The sequence below is a fragment of the Pantherophis guttatus genome, chromosome 3 (genome assembly GCF_059756535.1).
Source record: "Pantherophis guttatus breed Tessera chromosome 3, ASM5975653v1, whole genome shotgun sequence".
NCBI lineage: Eukaryota > Metazoa > Chordata > Lepidosauria > Squamata > Colubridae > Pantherophis > Pantherophis guttatus.
In genome coordinates this window covers 37,445,531-37,467,073 of record NC_142065.1, presented here as the reverse complement: position 1 = coordinate 37,467,073, position 21,543 = coordinate 37,445,531, and the positions used below count along the sequence as shown (strand labels likewise).

General features: G+C 42.4%; 1 protein-coding gene across 6 annotated transcripts in view; it reads right to left on the bottom strand.

Moving 5' to 3' along the window:
* Positions 1-17,881, bottom strand: part of NAV1 (neuron navigator 1) — a 256,933-nt gene extending 239,052 nt beyond the window's left edge. For 4 of the 6 annotated variants that reach the window (XM_034414203.3, XM_034414204.3, XM_034414205.3 and 1 more), the window contains exon 1: positions 17,035-17,594. The gene's annotated coding sequence lies outside the window, so the exon portion shown is untranslated. Of the gene's footprint in view, positions 1-17,034 lie in introns of all 6 variants that reach the window. The other 2 variants (XM_087889298.1, XM_034414207.3) reach the window with 2 other exon arrangements.
* Between the last annotated feature and the right edge of the window lie 3,662 nt (positions 17,882-21,543).

Below are 21,543 nucleotides of genomic sequence, written 5' to 3'. Positions count from 1 at the left end.
TTCTATCCATCTTTTCCATTCCCATTCATAAGTCTCTTGTGAACAATCTTTTAAATATGCTGAAATCTTCGCCATCTCTGCAAAACTGGCCATCTTCGAAGTCCATTCCTCGATAGTAGGCAAAGCTTCATTCTTCCAATATTTACCTATCAACAATCTTGCTGCTGTTATCATATACAATATTAATTTTGTTTCATCCCGTGTAAAACCCTTAACTATGCCCAATAAAAACAATTGTGGAGAAAATTGAATTTTTTTCTTCAAAACATTCTGCATGACCCACCATATTTTTATCCAAAAAGCCTTAACTTTCCTACAGGTCCACCAAACATGATAATACGTAGCATCCAAACATTCACATCTCCAACATTTTGGCTGAACATTAGGGTACATACATGACAACTTTTTAGGATCTAAATGCCATCTATAAAACATTTTATAAAAATTTTCCCTCAGATTCTGCGACTGTGTAAATTTAACATTCCGAACCCAAATTTTTTCCCATGTTTCCAACATCACTGGTTCTTCAAAATTTTGTGCCCACTTAATCATGCAATCTTTAACTAATTCCGTTTCTGAATCCCTTTCTAGCAAAACATTATAAAGCCTTTTAATATGCATTGGACCTTTCTCTCTTATATGTCTAACCAATTCTTCCTCATGCAACATAATACCAGTTTTTTGGTCCTCTTTCCATCTCAATTGTAATTGATTATATTGTAACCAGGTTAAATTAATCCCTTCATCCAACAGTGTCTGCAATGTCTTCAGCTGCCATCTGCCCGCATCTGTAAAAAGAACCTCTTTGTATAAAAACCCCCGGAGTGACATTATATTTGTATTCCACAAGGTATGACCAAGATCCAGCCATAGCGGTATTTTATAATCCCATTTGAGTCGGTGCTTCTTCCAAACTCTCATCAAAGAGTCTCTAAGTATATGACTTTTAAATACTTTATCAACTTTGTCATCATAAAATAGGTAAGCATGCCATCCAAATTCAAGATCAAAACTTTCTGCATTCAATATTCCAGCCTTTTTACCCCCAAACCAATCACTTGTTAAAGTTAAAGCTGCTGCATCATAATATAACTGTAGGTTTGGAAGTTTAAGGCCTCCTCTTTCTGGAACATCTTGCATAATTTTCAATTTCACTCTCGGCTTTTTCTCGTTCCAGACGAACTTATTAAGTCCAGTTTGCCAAACTTTCAGTTGTTTATCACTTTTAAGCACCGGAATCATTTGAAACAAAAACAGAAATCTTGGCAACATGTTCATCTTAACTGCTGCTATTCTTCCAAGTAAAGACAGTTGCAGCTTTTTCCAAGTCTCCATGTCTTTCTGAACCTCTCGCCACAACACCTCATAGTTATTTTGAAACAATTTCATATTTGATTCTGCAACCTGAACTCCAAGATATTTTACCTTAGGTACAATTTCAAAACCTGCCCTCCTTTCAAGCTCATGTTTACGATCTTGTGTCATATTTTTGACTATCATTTTAGTCTTTTTTGAATTCAGTCTAAAACCTGAAACTCTACCATAATCTTGTATAATGTCATTCATCAGGATTGTTGATTCCATTGGTTGTGATAGGGTAACCACCAGATCATCTGCAAATGCCTTTATTCTATAATCCTCTTGCCTTATCATTATACCTTTCAAAATTTTTGAGTCCCGTATTGTATTTAGCAAGACTTCCAATGTTAAAATAAATAAAAGTGGGGACAACGGACATCCCTGTCTTGTTCCTTTTTCAATTTTAAACTCTGTCGTCAAACTTCCATTAATAATAATCTGTGCTTTTTGCTCTTGATAAATTGCTGAGATCGCCTGTGTAAATTGGTCCCCAAAGCCCATCTTTTTTAAAGTCTTTAGTAGAAAATTCCAATCCACTCTATCAAAGGCCTTCTCCGCATCCAAAAAGACCAGCACTGCAGAAATCTGTTTATTCTTATCAAGATATTCCAATAAGTCTATTACTTGCCTTACATTGTCCTTCATGTATCTGCCCTCAATAAATCCCGCTTGGTCCTCATGAATCACCTTTTGGATTACTGGCATCAACCTGTTGGCTAATACCTTCGCATAAATTTTATAGTCTGTGTTCAAAAGAGATATTGGTCTGTAGTTCTCTGGTTTTTTAGGACCAACTTGTTCCTTTGGTATCAAAGATATATAAGCAGTTGTCCAGGATGGGGGTATTTTACCCCCTTGTTGAATATTGCAAAATAAATCTCTAAGTTGTCCCACCATTTCAGCTTGTAAAGTTTTGTAATACACTGCAGTCAAACCATCCGTGCCAGGAGCTTTAGCTGTTTTTAGCTGTTTAATTGCTACTATTATCTCCTCCTCTGTTATAAGATAATTCATTCTTTCCTTTTGTTGATCAGTAATTTTTGTAACTCTCTTATCCTTTAAATATTTTTCTATAAGTCCATTCTGCACCTCTTCTTTAGCATATAGTTTAGTATAATAATCCACAAAAGCTTCTTTAATTAATTTTTGTTGAAAAATTTCTTTCCCTCCAATATCGATACTGTCAATAGTCCGCATACTTTGTTTTTTCCTCAATGTGTAGGCCAACCATCTGCCCGGTTTATTAGCATTGCAAAATGTATTATGCTTCGCGTATTGTAAGCTTGTTGCAACTTGTTCCGCCATAAGCATTTGGAATTGGTCTTTCAAAAGTTTTATAGCACTTCGTATTCTTTCATCTGTTGGGTTTTTAATAAGTAGCTGTTCTTTATTCTTTATTTCCATTTCCAACTCAGATCTTTTCTTTTGTCGGAACAGTCTATGTTTAGAATTCATGTAGATAAGTACCCCTCTCATATAAGCTTTACTTGCATCCCAAACAATTTCAACTGGGGTACCTTTATTCAAATTTATTTCAAAAAATTCTTTCAAATGCTTTTTAAGTTCTATTATATTTTTTTCATATCTAAACAAGTTCTCATTTAATCTCCAAGAACGTCTCTCAACCTTATCCATCTCGATTTCTATCCATACAGGACTATGATCAGTCAAAGTTCTTGGAAAAATCTTTGTTCTTTTTGTCTTAACAAGTAGATCATTTGACAACAAGATAAAGTCAATCCTAGAAAAGGATCTATGTCTATCAGAAAAAAAAGTGTAATCCAATTCATTTGGATTATGTATTCTCCAAACATCTTTTAGTTCCATATCTTCTTTCATATCAAAAAAGGTCTGTGGTAATCTAATTCTAGACTTTGCCAAGCTCTTTTTATCTAATTTAGAATCAATTACTCCATTCCAATCTCCCATAATTAAAATAGATCTGTAGTCCCATTGCAATATTTTAGTATGTAACATCTTGTAAAAATAATCCTGTTGTTGGTTGGGAGCATAAATTCCAATCAAAAGAATTTGCCCATTTGCTGTAAACAATTCAATTGCTACAAATCTACCATCTTGATCTACTTCTATAACTTTTGCTGTTAATTTTTTATTTACATAAATAACCACACCATTCTTTTTCTGCGAAGTTGAAGATATATAATGTACTCCTAGTTTTGAGTTTATCAAATATTTTTGATCTTGAGTTGTAATATGCGTTTCTTGTAAACATATTATATCATTATTAAATTGTTTCAAATATGTAAATAATTTTTTCCTTTTCTGTGCTGAATTCAACCCATTGACATTCCAAGATAAACACTTAAAGGTCATTAGCCTCTTTCTGGAGCGCAGAGCAATATGCTTGAAGTTCATCCGAGAGCTTCGATCTCGCTCCTCCCATAGCGCCAATCTCTTGTGCAGTACTCTTAACTGCCTTCTTATCTTGTCTTTCCTGTTGTTGTTGTTGCTTTTGTTTAAGTAGCTTGGATTGAGCTCTAGTTATACGTTGATCTTTAACTTCAGTCAACTGAATCAAATCCAAAATTGGAGAAGAATCCAGCAATGGCTCACTCAGAATACCTCCTTCTGCACCTTGCACGTTTTCTAATTCCTGCTTAGACTGTTCTTTCAATTGCCTCTCTTCACTCTCCTTAATCTCCAAAACTGTAGATGTACGTGGAGATGGTGTTCTTTCCTTAAGAATAGTACTGTAAAAGTGTTGCGCCTTCTCCACGGTATTCAACCGATATCCTTCTCCCTTATATCTGAAAATTACCCCAGCTGGTGCATCCCACCGGAAGGGTATCTGTAAATTTTTCAATTCCTTAACAAGAAAATCAAATTCTTTTCTAGCTTTCAGCATTTTAGGAGGTAATTCTTTAAAAATTACAAGCCGTGAGCCCCCCACTTGTATAGAAGTGTGAAAAGATTTTTGCAGGATATCATTTCTAATTTCTCTCTCAGTAAAGTATATGACCACATCTCTGGGTAATTGTCTTTGCCTGGCCACCCAAGAGTTCACTCTGTAAATTTTATCTATTTTATGAAATACCAAATCAGGATTAACTTGTAAAATCTTAGCCAGGGCTTCAGAGCAAACTTGTCTCAAGTCCTGTCTTTCCTCCTCTCGAATTCCCCGAAGCCGTATGGCAAATTCCATCGCCCGGAATTGTATCATAACAATCTCATCTTCAATTCTCTGCATTTTATTGTCAACTTCATCAATTTTATAGTCATTATCTTTCATCCTAACATTAACTTCTGATTTAAATTCTTCAACTTTAAAATCAACTTTCCCAATAAAATCTGCCAGGCCAGACGCCACTTCTGATATTTTTTTGGTCACCATAATTTGATTCTGTTTCACCATGTCTTTAACTTCATTAATTTCCTGCAAAAATTCCTGATGTGATTTTTGAAGTTTATCATCTATCTCCTGATGTGATTTTTGAAGTTTATCATCTATCTCCTGTTGTGATTCTTGAAATTTATCATCCAAAGTTTTAGAAATAAATTCTTTTAAATCTGCCACATCAAATTCTTTTTTCTGAGTTTGTAACTGTTGAGCAGGGGGAAGTTGCGTTTGATGTTTATGTGTGGGGGATCCCCCCCCTGATGCCTTCCCTTCCTGCTTCTTTGAAGCCATCGTGCCACGTAAGCTAGTTTTTTTGAAGAGGGAAGTTCTTTTTCCTTTCCCTCTTCCACAGAAACTTCTAAAGAAGTCCCCCAGATTTAATCAGGTGGAACTAGAGTAAAGCAAAGTCAAATTTTAGCAAAAGAAATTTTTTCTTTAGATAGAGCAACTTTGTAGCAATTTTACAACTTTGTAGCAAAGCAGGGAGGCTTCACAAATCCACTTTCACTAGCTCGTTAACTCAAATGCTGGACGCCATTTTTTTTCAAATCACTTTCACTCGCTCACTTTCTCTTTTGATTTAAAAAGTCAACAAAGCACCAATACTTGCAGTTTTCAAGTTTCTGGATTCAAGTTGATATTTCCGCTGTTTGTTAAAATTAATTCCTCTCACTTTAAAAGTTTGCTGCTGCCGGCTTGTTCTGCTGAAGGCAGAATCGTCCCACGCCGCCCGGAGTCTCCGCAGGTTGGAAGGGAGCCACACCTGTTTTCACCCCCAGAAGCAATTCCCTGGGGGGGTTACAGGGGCTCAACCTGTACCCTGCTGTCTCTGCTCCTGCAATCTTCAAGATTTCGGAGTTTTCGAGCCGCACCTCGTTCGCGGGGCGGCTCTACAGGCGGCGGGGCTGGCGGTCTTTAAAAAGTCACCGCCGTCGCCGAAGCTCGCAAACCGGAAGTCCCTTTTTCAAGCATTTCTGTTCAAAGAAACATCAAAGTCCAGATTTCTCCAGCCAAATATGCAAAATATGTTGAACTGCAACTCCCATAATCCCCATATAATGTGGCATGTATCTTGGAGTTAATGGAAATGGGAGATGGACCTGTGGAGAAGAACATGATGAAAAAGGCTGATATTTGGAGCTCTGCAAAATTCCCATAATCCTTCACTGTTTGCTATGCTCATTAGAGCTGCTGGGAGTTGTAGTTCAGTTTGTAGTTCATCTGGAAGCTCAGAGTGTTCCTTCTTTATTCAGTGGCCTCTTCTGTTGGTAGTGGAAGCAGAGGCTCTGATCAAGTCCTTATTTCTTTGGCTTAGATTCCCATTTCAACCCAATGCAGCATTTTAGCTTAAAGATGGATACAGGCCATTTTATCTTATTGCTCCCTTCTAGATGAGGTACTAGATGAGAACAAGCTATGGCAGTCGCTAAAGTAGGAGGGCTGCATATGGATTCTTGCTAAACTGGAGGTTTCATATTGAGAAATATTGTCCAATAAGCAAGAGGTAAGAGAAACAGCTGTTTAGTAAAGTTGGTTTCCAGATACTGGGGGCGGGGGGCAGGAAGTGATGTGGGTAAAATCCTTCGAACAATCTTCACTTAAACCTGTCTTCTCAGAGGTCCATTAAGTTAATTGGGCTTACTTCCAGGTAGCTAAGTAAAGCATTACAGCATAATCCTGTTAAATGTAAATTAATCCTCAAAAGAACTCTAGCATAGCAGATTGAATAGATTGCTGAAACATCCAGATAGTGAATCTAATCAAAACATTACGATCGGATTATAATGGCTTAAATAAGCTAATAAATGTGTTTCCAGGAATTCTGACAACTGTAACAAATTAGAAACAGAGCAACATGGATAGAAAGAGTGAACAGTTCAGTCTTAAAGCTTCTCATTTGCAAGTATTTTCACTGACTTCAGATAGGCAACACTTAATGAGTAAGCAGTTTTTAAGCTTGGCTGAATGCTTTTCCATTGTGTTATCCTGCTGCACTATTTCTCCATACCAAGAAAAAAGAATATTGAACAAAATGCCATTCAAAGTCAAAATAACATGCAAGCTTTCAGCAATCCAAATAAGATGATACGTTTTTATAAAAGAAAAAAGGCTGGAGTAAAATATACTGTAGATGTTAATAAATCCACAGATTGGCTTTTAGTTTCAGTCTTCTGTAAATGTGAGAAAAGCAGCAGTTGTATTTCAACAGGTTTATAAAATCTTGCAGATTCATGGCCCTATTTATTTATTTATTTAAGTATTTACATGGCTACATGTACCTAACTCAGCCAACATGACAAAATGTTAAACAAGGAAAAAAACACCCACCTATCATTAAAAGGTAACACAGATGGCAAACTGAGAAAACAGAAGAAACAACCTTGATAGCCTTATTCTTTCAGCTGCAATGTTTGGATAATGGCACCCACAAGTTAGCTATGCCCCCTTCTAGATGGAGGGGAGAAAATTCTTGCTTTTATCTTTCTTGAATCTTTTCACCATTCAGTTTCAATGAAGGACTGGGGTTCAAGTGTTTGAAGAGAAATCTATTCATTTCCTCTACACTACCTACGTTGTCTGTTCTGTCTACTCTCTGCCATGTTGTCTAGTCTGTTTTCTGAGCAGTTCTCCTCCAATTTTCCAATATCTCCAAATAGGAGATATATACTTAAAAGGCCAGGATAAGCAAATTGGTCAACTTTGTTTAATCTATAAATCAAACAGCCAACTTTTCTGAGCTGATGACTATTCAAGGAGGAGGCAGGGGAAATATCTATGGGACTTCACAACATCTTGGCAGGACTCAAGATCAGAGGTGGGTTTCAGCAGGTTCTGACCAGTTCTGGAGAACCGGTAGTGGAAATTTTGAGTAGTTTGCAGCACCTGTAGTAAAAATTCTGACTGGCCCCACCCCCATCTATTCTCTGCCTCCCAAGACCCACCTGATCGGGAGGAAATGGGGATTTTGCAGTAACCTTCCCCTGCCATGCCCACCATGCCACGCCCATTCCACACCACACCCACAAGCCACACCCACCGAACCCAGTAGTAAAAATTTTTGAAACCCACCACTGCTCAGGGTCCATGGTCCATGTTCTTTTCCCTCTGCAGCCACTAGGTTAATGGGATACATTAGCATCAAGAATCTTCCTGTAGCCTTCTGGGATAGGTTTGGCCCAAGGGCTGACAGAAGAGAACCCATCTGAACTATCACTTCTTGTGGGCATAGAAGGCTTTGTCTGTCCCTCAGGGCTGAGCAGCATGCGGTTAAGCCCAAAGCAGATGGGACTAGTTTCACTGTTGAAACCTCATCTCCACTGCTTCACTAGTCTTGTCCCAAAGGACATCCCATCTGCCATGCCACAGACTTCAGCAAGAGGAAGCACCTTTTTCCTGTTCTGGCTACCACAGCAGGAACAGTTGCTTTTTCAACAGGAAAAATTCTGAATCCTAACAGCCTATTTATAAATTTATCTCCTGCATCAGGAACATGCTTTTCCGACAGTGGGAAAGAGCCAGATAACATTTGGGCAGCCAGGTGCTGGTTTTGCCCCGGGACTTCCTGGATGAGATTGACCACAGAGGTTCCTGATGAAAGCTGCACAGAGACTAAAAGGTTTCCACCCACACCCATGAATTCATTGCAAAAGAACCAACCAAACTCGACCTGTGTAACTAGACATGGACTCCTGAACACAATTCAAGGGACTATTCAGAGTTTGGAGTTTAAATTATTTATTGGTTGATTACAACATCAAATGGAGTGAAAATCAGCTGTCAGTAATACATGTTTTTAAAACACACATTTAAAAAAGCACTATTAAAATATCAACAAAAATATCATTAAAAATAAATCAAAGAGTATCCATCCCGTACCCTTGGATATTTTCCAACAGCCTATCTGTTTTTTGGTTTTTTTTTAAATGTTTTTGCCTATTGGTGGAAGAGAAGAGAAAGGGCTTCCTTGATCTCTCTTGATAGGAGGGCCAAAGCTTATAATCAGCCACTGAAAAGTCTCCTGCTTACTTTTCCACCGAGTGATCTGTTAAAGCAGGGGTCTCCAACCTTGGCAACTTTAAGACTTGTGGACTTCAACTCCCAGAATTCCTCAGCCAGCAAAGCTCTGGGAGTTGAAGTCCACAAGTCTTAAAATTGCCAAGGCTGGAAACCCCTGGATTAAAGGGAAGAATTCCACCCAGGGATATTAAAGCCTCATCCCTCTCAATCATACAGATCGCAAGATTTACTTGTCAAAAAGACAAAGCCAAAATCCTTCGAGACTCTGTTTTTGAAACCATCAGAACTAGCTGGCCAGTTTCGGTATCTTCAGATAAGCAATGTTGATCTAAAGAAGTGCTTTGGTTTATCTGGGAGAAAATAACTTTTACTGTAACTTAATCCCAGATATAGGCATTCAGTAATAAGCACCGTGGTGCCAATATCTTGTAGTATGCATAGCACAACACAAATGCCACCCTTTTGTAAGAGGCAGAGTTTTGTCACTTGCCTCCTTTGCCTACCACCACCACCCCTCCCAGTAACACAAAGACCTGCATGCAGTTTGGTTATAGAATATGGTAGCAGAAGGCAAAGCATTATAAAGATTATCTGAGATATTCAAATCCTTCACTTTGTATATGCATGTTTCCTTAAAACCTAATCTCGAGTCCTTCCAGAAAAAAGAGCTTCAGCTACCGCCAATCAAAAACGTTGTGCCAAATAATATTGTTATGAATTCCTTAATACATCTTGTGTGGAAACAAAATATGAAAACAGTGGAAAAAGATGAAGTGGAAAACTGTATTATCTGGCATACATTCTCTCTCTCTCCCTCTCCCTCTCTAACAACACACATATACACTGAATAAGACAAGATGGTTAAATGAGAAAATGCACTTATATAGTTGTGCCTCAGTTTAAGGACCACCAGTTAGACATTTCCCCCATCAAGACTTATTTTTCATTTCTTTTAAGACCATTTCCTTCCCTTCAAGGCAGACCTGGCTGACAGTTCCTTGCCCTTCCAGAAGTCTTTCAATGAACTCTGACCCACCACTTAAGAATTGATGTCTAAGTAAAACTGAAAGCTAAAAAGGCTTTTTGTGCTGATCTGGTCCAATAATAACCATCATCTGTGGAACTTATTAAGTTTTTTTTCAGGATCCACTTCCAGGAATCTATTCCTGACTCTTGCCAACTCGAAAGAGAGAAACCATTTTCCATGATGTGCAGGCCAAGCCAAATCGGCTTGCTTAGCTTTCGAACGTCCCTGCCGAGCTGCATAATCGATTGTTAGATGCAAGTGTGCTGCAAAGAGCTACTCTCTTCTTTGAGCTGAACCGGCAAGTTTTGTCCTGCTACCTGCATCTCCCTCCTTTTGACTGGAAAAAGCTCCTGTAGCGTCTATGCCAGCCAGGACTACATCTGAGCCTTTGCAGTTGGGAGTTCTATAACACGTCCCACTTCATGCAAGCCAGTTCCGTTATTAAACCCATCATAGGAGAAGCAGCTTGCAGAGCAGCAATTTTGCCAGAGATTAGAGGTCTCACAATCTCCCTCTCCCAAGACATTAGAGCAGGGTGTCAAACTCAAGGCCCGCGGGCCAAATCTGGCCTGCAGGGTGCTTAGATCTGGCCTGTTTCCATCCGCCCTGGAAACAGCAAAGGACCGGCCTGCAGTGCCTCTGCCAGCAAAAACAGAGCTTGGGAGGGTTGTGTGCAGCGCTCGCGAGCTCTGTTTTCACTGGCAGAGGGTTGCAGGAGGCCTTCGCGGGGCTTGGGAGGGCCGCGCTCCATTTTTGCTGGCAGAGGGTTGCATGAGGCAGTTGCAGCTGGAAACAGAGCTCGGGAGCACATTTTTGCTGGCAGAGCGCTTGGGTCACCACAGGTGCCCCTGACACGAGTGATGTCAAGCTGGCCACGCCACCCTGGCCATGCCCACCCTGGCCCCCTAAGGTGAAACACAACCCTGATGCGGCCCTCAATGAAATTGAGTTTGACACCCCTGCATTAGAGCATACTATGTAAACTCAAGCAGATGTACACAAGTCTCAGTTGTTTTCTAAACAAGGCTTTAGGACCAGGGAGAAAATTTCCACACGAATTCTACAGATACCATAGATGTCCTGCCTGAAAATGATCATGCCAAGAAGTAGAACTTTTCATTCCATTTAAGACCACTGCCGGGAGCTTTCTTTGAGCAGTGATTTATGGAAGGGCATTTCCTCACACACATTTAAATGTACTTGGCTTTCAGGTTCTAATTGTCTCACCCTGTTTTCTATTTTTCTTAAGTCTGTAAAACCTCCGTTCTCCTGTCCTGCTGTTCACAACAGACTATGGGATGGCAAGCATTGTGTGTGAATGGATGGGTGGGATAGTAAAAGTATGTGAATGAATTGAGGGGATCTATAAAATGTTTTTCTATATGAATCTACTCCTATTCCTGCCATGGTTCCACATCATGTTCATCTTACACATGCACAGAAAGGAGCATCTTTAATATTTGGTGAAAATATACATCTAATTGTGCCCAATGGATTGCATACCCTGAGGCACGGTGCAATCCATGGGGAAGGGGGTCTTTCTCTACTATTGAATCAATGTCCTTCACCCATCCTAGAATCACTTAAAGTGACTCAGTCTCTATGTTGCTTCTATTAGGTCAAGTTTTGAGTTGCTGCCAAAAGATGTTGTCTTGACTTGTGAGTGTGCCAATCCATTACAGAGATGGTGATTGATTGTATCTTCTGACTTTGCTTTATATCCCTTTTCAGCATATCATCAGCTAGGCAAGAGAATATCTATTGCACTGCAGCAGAGATGAGGTGGGTCTCCTCTAGATTTTTGGCTATCTTCTCTAGGCTGGCTCATTTGCAAATTCTTCTTAACCTTTTGGGCATCTCTCATGCTGAAACACCATGAAATAAAGAAATATGGGAAGATACCATGTCAGAAATAACTTCTGTTAGGTGCTCTAACCCTGACACTCTAGAATGGGAGGACTGAACCTGACTAGCTGATGGTCAAGGAGTCTTCAAGGAGAATGAGAAGGGAAGCAATTGGAATTGACAAATACAAGAAAAGTGGGAAATAAGCAACAAAAGCCAGCTTTGACATTCCTTATTATTATTATTAACTGGTCATTCAAGTGACATTTCAAAACAATTGTAAAACAAATCAGCAAAATTTTCCCCCAACTAAAGTACCCGAGGTCTGTTTTCTCCTCTAAGTTTGAGGGAATGGAGAGAGAAGTTGGTGTCAAAACAGAAACTGGAGAAGAGAGTTGGATGAAAGGAAGTAATGAAACAGTGTGCTGATGAAAAGGACAAAGGCCTGGAGAAAAATGGCTTTGATTAATGTTAGTTACCACCAGAAGGGATGGTACCACACCTCCCCAAACTGTGTCAAATCACACTCCCTACAGGTCTCCAGATTTTGTTCCCAAAGCAAAGGGGAGCAGATTTTACATTCATTTAAGCTGCTACTTGGCAGTGAGAAAGGGGGGGGGGAACTGTTTTTACATTTGCATAGCCCATAAATACTTAACATTCATAGAGCTGAAGATAAAATCAGGAAAATCTACTTACTTAAATTTATATGCCACCCAACTCCCAACAATTCTAGGCAGTTCACAAATCAAAACATCAAAATAAGTATACAATAAAAGATAAAAAATGAAGAATAAATGATGACAAGGATGACAAAAATAAGCAAACAAAAAAAAAACTGAATCCAGACAACTCGAGAAGGAGGGGAGCTGGTATAATAAGATGATACAAAGATGAGGGTTTGTTAGGCTATGATTGTACCATGCTGAAGGCAAGTGGAGGCAGAGTTGGTAGGGGTTAATTTGGATAGTATTTCTTTGGCCAGATTATTTGACAAAGCTCCAAGTCCCTGCACCCCGGAGGACTCTTGCCATCTCTTTTTTCCTTCCTGAAAGGACATATGGCAGAGAGGATACTACTTCCTTCCTCCCTCCTTCCCTCCTTGACAGACTTCACCAGAAAAGCAAGCAATCTCTTTTGAAAATTGAAGGCAAGAGAGAAAGAAATTGTACTATCCACCCCATTCCCTCCTTTGGACTCAGATTTCTTTTATCTATGGCTATGGCATTTCCTGTCTCCCAACATTATTCTCATACTCCTCTACAGTATCAGTTGGTAATGGTTGCTAATGAGAAGAGAGAAGAGGCAAGAACAGTGTGCTGTGAGGAGAGAGAAAGAGAAAAAAAGGAAGAGCATATTGAAAAGGAAAATGTGAGGATCAGTTGGGAGGAAGAACACCCCAGAAGTTCTACTTCCCCAAGATGGTATTTTGCTTATCTATTCCTCGACCCTGGCAGTTGCAGGGATGGGCAGCCTACCTGTCTGTATCCTTTGATCAGGAACTGCATTTTGGAATTGAAGGGAGGGTCCAGGCCTGCTGCTATTGTCATGGGACTTTTAGAATACAGCTTCCTCGGCTGCAATATAATCTACCTTTCGCTTGAACTTGTAACAAAGGATACACCCACAGCCCCCCCGACTCATGTCCACTCAAATTCTGCTTACAGAATTCGGTGAAGAAAAGTGCACCAGTATAACTCCAATGACAAGGAGGGTTCTCATAACATTTAGATTTTTTTCCCTTGCAATTAAGTGCCATTGAATCTAATCCTGCTTTTTCTAGCGAGAGATAACAGGAGCCCCCGATCTTATACATGACAATTTTTATATATTTCTCTTTAATCTTTGGTCTAAATTAAAGGGAAAAAAAGTATTGTGAAGTAGTTAAGGCACTAAGTTAGAAACCAGGAAACTGAGTTGTAGTCTTGCCTTAAGCAGGAAATCATCTTGGGCCAATCATTGTCTCTCAGCCTTAGGAAGAAGGCATGGTGAGCTACTTCCAAAAACGTTATCAAGAAGACTGCAGGAACCAATCCAGGCAGTCATTAGGAGTCAACACAGAAGGCATATCATACTGGTAGAATGCTGACAGATGTCATTCACTTATAGGAACTTTTATTCTAGGTCGGGGTATCAAACTCCATTTCATTGAGGGCCGCATTAGGGTTGTGTTTGACCTGGGGGGGAGGTGGGTGTGGCCAGGGTGGCCATGGGAGAGCTCCATTTTCGCTGGCAGAGTGCTGCAGGAGGCCATCGCAGCCAAAAACTGAGCTTGGGAGGGGCATGTGCAGCCCTCCTAAGCTCCATTTTCACTGGCAGAGGCACCGCAGGCCAGTCCTTCACTGTTTCCAGGGTGTCCCCATGGGTCCCACCCTCGCCCACAGGCCTTGAGCTTGACACCCCCGTTCTAGGTAATAGTGTTCAGGGAGGGCCTTTATTACAGTGGTCCTTCTCCCAGAAACATCCATCAGGCTCTTACCACTTCATCTTTTTGAAGGGGCACCTTCAGAAGGACAAGTATTATCATAAGATGGGCTTATTGGGGGGGGGGTTTCCCCTTAATAAACATTGTGTCCACTAAGGCAAAAAAGAGAGAGAAGGAGGCAAACAGAAAACAAGAGAGGATTTCAAATAAGAGATGATGTCATCTGGAACATCTATAAAATTTCCAGGAACCAAGACAGGGTGATTGTACAGCCTTATCCAAAAACCTTGCCCTGCAATTTTAAACTCTGTTTCAATTTCCCCAGTCTGGTATCTTTCAGATGCACTCACTTAAACCTTTTGCCATCTTAAAGCTTCCACAAATCACACAGGAGCAGCAATATTACCAGATGTGAGCAAAGTCATGAGCAGGGAATATGGGGAAGCTGCTTCAACACAACGCCAGCTGCTGTTCAAATCAGTTTCTCCAGCACTTCAGAGGTAATATGGCTGTGTAAATGGACTTCCAATCTTGGGACATGGGTAAGCATCACATGGAAGTATATTGACCTTCCTTGCCTTTGCCTGTACTGTAATCTGAGACAGCTTTCTTCAACCCCTCTGCTCCCAGGTTTTCCCAAGTTCCTTCTCTGCCTTAAGTGAAGGCACCTGGAATGTCCAACCTGGATACCAGAGAGATGAAACTGTAACAGGCAAGAAATCAGTTGGAAGCAAACAAAAGTGACAGAAGTGAGCAGGCTTAGGAGCAGAAAGGAGAAACATTCTACCTTTGTCTGTTCCAAACTGTGGCCACTTTTGGCTTCCTCCTCCCTAAACGAGGCTATTGTGTGCTACAGTCTGATGTACTTTTCACAGACTGACAGATTCCCCCCCCCTCTTCCCATACCCCTGAAAATGATACTGTACCTTCTCCCAGATTTATGGGATCCCTTACAAAAAAAAATAGTCACCTTGGAGTGTTCATAAACTCAGTCTAAGGAACAAATGTTAGCCGTCTTGCAAAAATTAGAAGAGACTTTTCAATCATCACAAATCAAAGTCCTCTAGCAGTTTGTAAGGATCATAAAAGATCCGAGCATCTGGTCTTTGGTCTGGCAGGTGGGGTTATCAAAATGTATGCCAACTTCCTCTCAAACCCCCTATTTATCCATTTCTATGGGTGGTCCTTTGACACACATTGTTTTCTTCTCCCTGCTGTTTTACTTCTCTTTGTCTGTGCCTGCTATGCGTCTGGGCTGCCTCTTGTTCAGTCTGTGGGCAAAGCGTCTTTTATCATGAGCCTGGCATGTGTCTGTTATGTACATAACAACAAACACCAATACGTTTCGTAAAGGAACAGAGTTCAGAACAAACTAGCAATAAAGTGCCCTGGACACACACACTGCAGCAAAAGAAAAACAAAGGGGCATTTGATTTTCCAAACAGATGAATTCTGCTCATTGTTCACTAAGCATGTTCCTTAGAATTTATCGGCTTCCTCAAAGACTGGAAGGCCTTTTGATGATCACATACCTTCTTCCCTTCCCCCAACCATCCTTTTAGTTCATGTGAATCAGTTTGATCTATTTCCTGGCACACTATGACCAGAAATGACTTAACCCTTGTGTCATGCTCAGAAGCTCTCAGCAGACGTCCAAGTGCACTGAGGAAGACTTAAGTTTGGATAGGGAGAAAAAGGAGACTGTATGCTAAGCCCTTCTCCCTGCCCTTGTGTTTTGGACCAGGAGGCTGGACCTCCTCTCCCTGAGACATATAAACCTCCAGAGATATTTGGCATACAATAAAAACACGTTCATGTCTAAGGAAAAAAGGATTCGGCTTGGCTTTTTCTGGGAAAGGACCCATGATGTTGTGTGTTCTCACCAAATTATGATTTAATCTTTATAATTCTTGAATCAATATTTTTCTGATTCAGAAAAGAAAGGGATAATTTCAAATGCCATTTCCTAGGAGTTATAACACTCTTCCTCCTCCTCCTCCTCTTTGCTCAGCCAGAGACTTCAATGGGCAACAGCAACAATGGAGAAAGGAATTACACTGGTAGAGGACACAGTGAAAAGAGGGAGGCTTGAAAAGAGCATTCCCCTCAAAACTACTGGCCTGCCTAACAGTTCAGCTCCCGAATAACTGGATCTTAGCGACACTTCCGACTGCCGCAATTCTAGATATTAAGCAGCCACAAGAAAAGCATCTTTCTTCTTCCCTAGACTGGCTGATTGAAACAACCCACTCCCCTTTTGTGCATTGTAGGGAAAAGCCTAATGATGAAAAATCAAGGCTGCTGCTCTAAGGGGAGCTTTTGAAAGCCAGCGAGTCTCCCACACTGCCTGAGATGAGGGGAGTGTATCTGATGTGGAAGAGAACCGGCCCAGACTTTCTCTGGGCTGGGTCGCCCCTGGGAAAAGTCGGCTTCCCACTCAGCAGTCCAAGGGAAAACTGCGGAGGGCAAGAATAAAAACGCCTGGGAGGAGCCCTCTTGTTAGAGCCCAGCATGGCTCTCTGCAGCCTTGAGTTCTTGCCCAAGAATAAGGAGACAGTTAAAGACACCCCCAGTTTGCCATGCTGGCTGAGCACCATGGGAGCGGGGGTCACAACTCCTCTTTGGAGAGAGGGTCCAGGCGGGGAGCGCCGGGAGGAAGCCAAGGAGCGAGTTGGGTTCTTCCCAGCGCTGCTTTCCGTCTGCAGGGGCGGGCAGGCCGGCTTGACGAGCTGCTGGCCTCGGCCTCCGCCAGTCCGGCTGTGCAGGGGGAGCCTTCTCTGCCGGCCGCTTCTTCCCAGCACCGCCGCCCCGACCTTCGGCTGAGTCACATTCGCCTTTGGCAGCAAGACGCCCGGCCTCGCCGCCTGAACCTTCGCCGCTTGGCAGGCGGAAAGGACCATATGGCAGCCCCTCCCGCCCCACCCTCCGGGCCGCCGCGTGGAGAGCAGCATCCCCTCCGCCGAAGCCCCCGCCCAGGCCCGAAGGGCAACCCCGGCCACTCACCCGGCTAGGCGGTCTGCGCTGAGCCCGCCATCCCTTCTTCCGTGGTCCTGCGCGTCGTTGCTGCCGGTCCCGAAGGGGCGTCCCGTAGCCCGCCCCGCGCCCGCCCTCTGCCCCGAAGTTCTCCCTCGCGGGGTAATCCGCGCTGCCCCCGAAGGCTGGTCTGGGCTGGAGTAGTAGTAGTTGCTGACGCCTCCAGGCTTCTTCCTTGTCCGACGGGCGGTCAGGCAGGCAGGCAAGCAGGCAGGCGGGCTCCCTCCTCCTCCTCCTCCTCCTCCCTCTCCTGTTCTTGGCAAGCTGGCAAGTGCAGCTCCGCGGTTCACCCCGGGACACCAAGTGGCCGCCTCCTGCACGAGGTGCCGGTCTCGGGGTGCCGGCTGGGAAGGGCGGTTACGTGGACCTGTTGGCCCCGCCGGCACACGCCGGGGTTGGACGCTGCTGTGGGTGGGAGAACGCCAGGCTAGTGTGACGCGACACCCACCCAGCCGCTCACACGTTGGCGGCCGGTTTTCCCCCCTTTCCCAGATTTCTTCCTTCGCTCCCTCCAAACACACGCGACACACACACACGCACGCGCACACACACCCTTTCTTCAGAAAGTCTCACAAATTGTGGCTGGCGGGAGGGAGGGAAGGAAGGAGGGAGGTAATCTGTTTATCTTTGTGTCAGATTTTCTCGGGGGGGGAGGGAGGGAGGGCGGAGAGAAGCCGGGTTGGGGGGGGAGGGGTAACCCCTTCCTTCCCACGACCGCGTGTGAGAGCCGGGTTGAGAAAGCGCCGATCGAGAGTCTTTGGGAAGAGAGCGACGGAGCCAGCGCGTTTTTTCTTGCCGAGGCGTTGCGCGTGTGCCCGCGCGCGCGTCTGCTCGTGCACGGCACGCCGATGCAACCTCTCCGCCAGCTTTCGGTTGTTTCCACTTCGGGGCAACAATGCCAATCTTCCGGCAGAGACGGGCGTGGCGCACCGAGAAGCTGCGGTTTCCAGCTTCACGGGGAGGACCGCGTGTCTCGGCGCACGGAGTCGGACAGCCTGATCGCTCTGGGGAATTTCAGTTGGAGAAGACGGAGAAAAAGGGGGAGGGGCAGCTTTGCTTCAAAGGTCCAGCTGTGGGACTGGTCTTAGCCACCCAACCCACCCCCAAATTAAACTCCAGCGGGGGAAGTGTTGCATATCTCTTGCAACATGTGGTGAAATCCACATTTTGTTACTAACGGTTCTGTGCGCGTGGTGTGGCTTGGTGGGCGTGGCTTGGTGGGTGTGGCAGGGGAAGGATACTGCAAAATCTCCATTCCCACCCCACTCCCGGGGAAGGATACTGCAAAATCCCCATTCCCATCCCTCTCTAGGGCCAGCCAGAGGTGGTATTTGCCGGTTCTCTGAACTGCTCAAAATTTCAGCTACCGGTTCTCCAGAACCTGTTGGATTTCATCCCTGCTTCTTCCCCTTATCTTCATTTTCTCATCTTAAAGGAGTTTCTTGGGTTTTCAGAAGTCCTCTCCCCCTTTTTTTTTTTTTTAGAAAAGACTGCATATATTTTTGAAGAAACTGAGGTTAACTGATCTTGACTGTTGCTGAACCATGGACTTGCTGGACTGTCAGATTAATAATACACAGGTAAAACTGTCAGACCCAGTCCATAGGCTCCTCCTCCTCCTCCTCCTCACTGGAAGTGGAATTTTAAAGTGAAGGTGGAGTAGGTTCACCTGACAATCACCTTTCACATTCTTTGAAGCCACATTCTCTACATCGGACATTACCTGTCAATTCAGCTCTTTCTTTGCAATAATAATAGTAATGGATTGTGCTAACTTTCAAAGCAAAGCACGTTTACTTTTGCTTGCCATCTGGCAATTCCATATAATGGCTTCTCAAAATTTTCCTTCATTTATCCCAAACCACTTTACCCAATGCAGGTAAAACATTTTAATTCAACTGAAATGTGTCTGTTGTGATTGGGTAATTGGATTTGCGTGTTGTCATCCAAAGAAAAATCACCTTTACCCAATTTTGGATCTACCCAGGTTTAACAAGCACTGCCACATAAGCTGCTTTGTGTTTTAAAGAAGCCTGTTTATAAATTTAAATCAAGCAAATGAAGTAAAACTAAAAATATAAATTAAAACAAAATACATTAAGATCCTCAGTTTTTAAGATCCTAGGGCTGAGACAAAATGACTGGCCCAAGATCATAAAGCCAGCTTTGTGCATAAGGTAGGACTCGAACTTACTTATGGTCTCCTGGTTTCTAGCCTGATGCCTTAATCCAGGGATGTCAAACTCGCATCGTCAAGTGACATATCGTGACTTTTTTCCCCTTCACTAAACCTGGCATGGGCGTGGCCAGTGTGTGGCGCATCTGGCCCGCGGGCTGCGAGTTTGACAACTGCCTTACGCACTACACCAAACTGGCTCTCACCCAGCACTTAAATGGAAGCAATATTGTTGGGAGACTACTCTTTAATCATCATAGGTTTATTTTTAATGTAGAAGGATTCAGGTTCAGGTATTGGTTTTGTTTAGCTGCTGCTAAGCCCAAGAAAATGATGGAAGGAGACATTGTCCAAAACATCTGGAAGGGACAAAACGGCTTGAGATCAAGTGGACCAAGGAAGTATAAAGGAGATCTGATTAGAAGCAAATGACTGGAAAAAGAAAACTGCCTACCGTATGAAATGCTTTTATTTTCTCAGAGTATAGCAATAGCATTTAAAGATATATACCGCTTCACAGTTCTTTACAGCCTTCTCTAAGTGGTTTACAGAGTCAGCATATTGCCCCTAACAATCTGGGTCCTCATTATCCTGATCTTGGAAGGATGGAAGGCTGAGTTAACCTTGAGCTGGTCAGAATTGAACTCCTGGCAGTGGGGCAGAGTTAGCCTGCAATACTACATTCTAACCACTGCACCACAACGGCTCCTAATATACTTGCTTCTTGGTTTTGGGACAAGAAGTTTAGATCACACTTATCTTCATATTGATCATCCCATCCATTTCTGGAAATCAAGACAACGTGCAATTGCAATGTACTTATTTCTCAAGATTAAGTCCAAACTGTAATTCAGTCTTCACATTCAGTTATAATCCTAATTTGATGATTTTCTTGATCAAAGTAAAATAATAGGTGATGAATACAGTAGGATAAGATTATCATCCAGCTAAACCCTTGTTCAGCAGCTAGGATTTCAGTCACAGAAAGGTCCCTAATAAGAGTGGTTGTAAATAATAGAGATAAGGAGCATAAAACAAATAAAAAAAGAGCTTGGTAGATTGTACATGTCATGCCTCAGTAATATAGCTCTTATATTGCCAACGAAGCTACCAGCTTTTGATTTATACCTTAGGCCATTTTTAAAGGAACATAATGTGTGAGCTCTTGAATTTGTGTGCTTTTGAATTAAGGGTGGCCATAATTCAGTCACCAAAGACAAATTGTAATGGAGTTATTATTTGTACCAAATTAGTCAAAGAATGATAGAGGAAGAGGGGAATCAAAAGGCATTTGAGAGCAGGATTGAAACTCTGTTGACTAGACAGATGCCAGCATCATCAGAATTGACATGCCATCAGTCCATTTTTGAAGACAACAACGTGATTAGTAGAATCAACTGGATTCATCAAAAATGACACATATTTTTTAAAAACAAAATGAGCAACTTCAGGATATTACTCTGATTTTTATTAGAATTTCATGCTTTCAGTATGTTGGGTAACTGGGAACACAATTGGGTAATCAATTTTTGGCCGGTAATCCTTTCAGACAAAATTCAATACTCCTTTTTTTTCCCCACTCCCAATTTTTCTCATTTTAAATACTAAAAGAAAATGCCGGTTGCAGCCCTTCCAGTAAAAAGAGGCTCTGGCAACAGTAATGTTAATGCTCGTCACTTCTTGCGTACAAATTTGCAATGCTGTTTAAAAACTACTTGGAAGCCACAGTTGGTGCAAAATGCAATCGCCCTCTTGGGAGTATGTGGAGAGTCACTTGTTTTCATGTAACACTATTGCTCTGGTCTCTGCATTAAGTATCAATAGCCTGGATATACAGTTCAAAGTGCTGGTTTTGCCTTATAAGGCTCTGTGTGGTTTGCCTGCAGGAGCATCTGTTTCAAACCACCCATCTGGTCCATGCATTCCAAGTAAGGATAGGGAAGGTTCTCCCCTGCAAGGGGAGTTTGGGGGAGGAGTAATCAGAAGCCAGTGCTCTTCACTAATGAACCAGCCCTCTGGAATAGTCTGTCTATTATGCCCTCCCATCTAATAGGACAATAAAAACAGAACTATCTAAGAGTTTTTAATATCTCTGGTTATAAGGTAGAGATTGGATCATAAACATTGTAGTGTATTGTCATAAATATGACACATAAATGTTGGCATTATGTGTTGCAACTTTTAGGAGTTCTTGGAGAGTCAGATGGTATAAAGCAGGGGTGAAATCCAGCAGGTTCTGACAGGTTCTGGAGAACCGGTGGTGGAAATTTTGAGTAGTTTGGAGAACTGGCAAATACCACCTC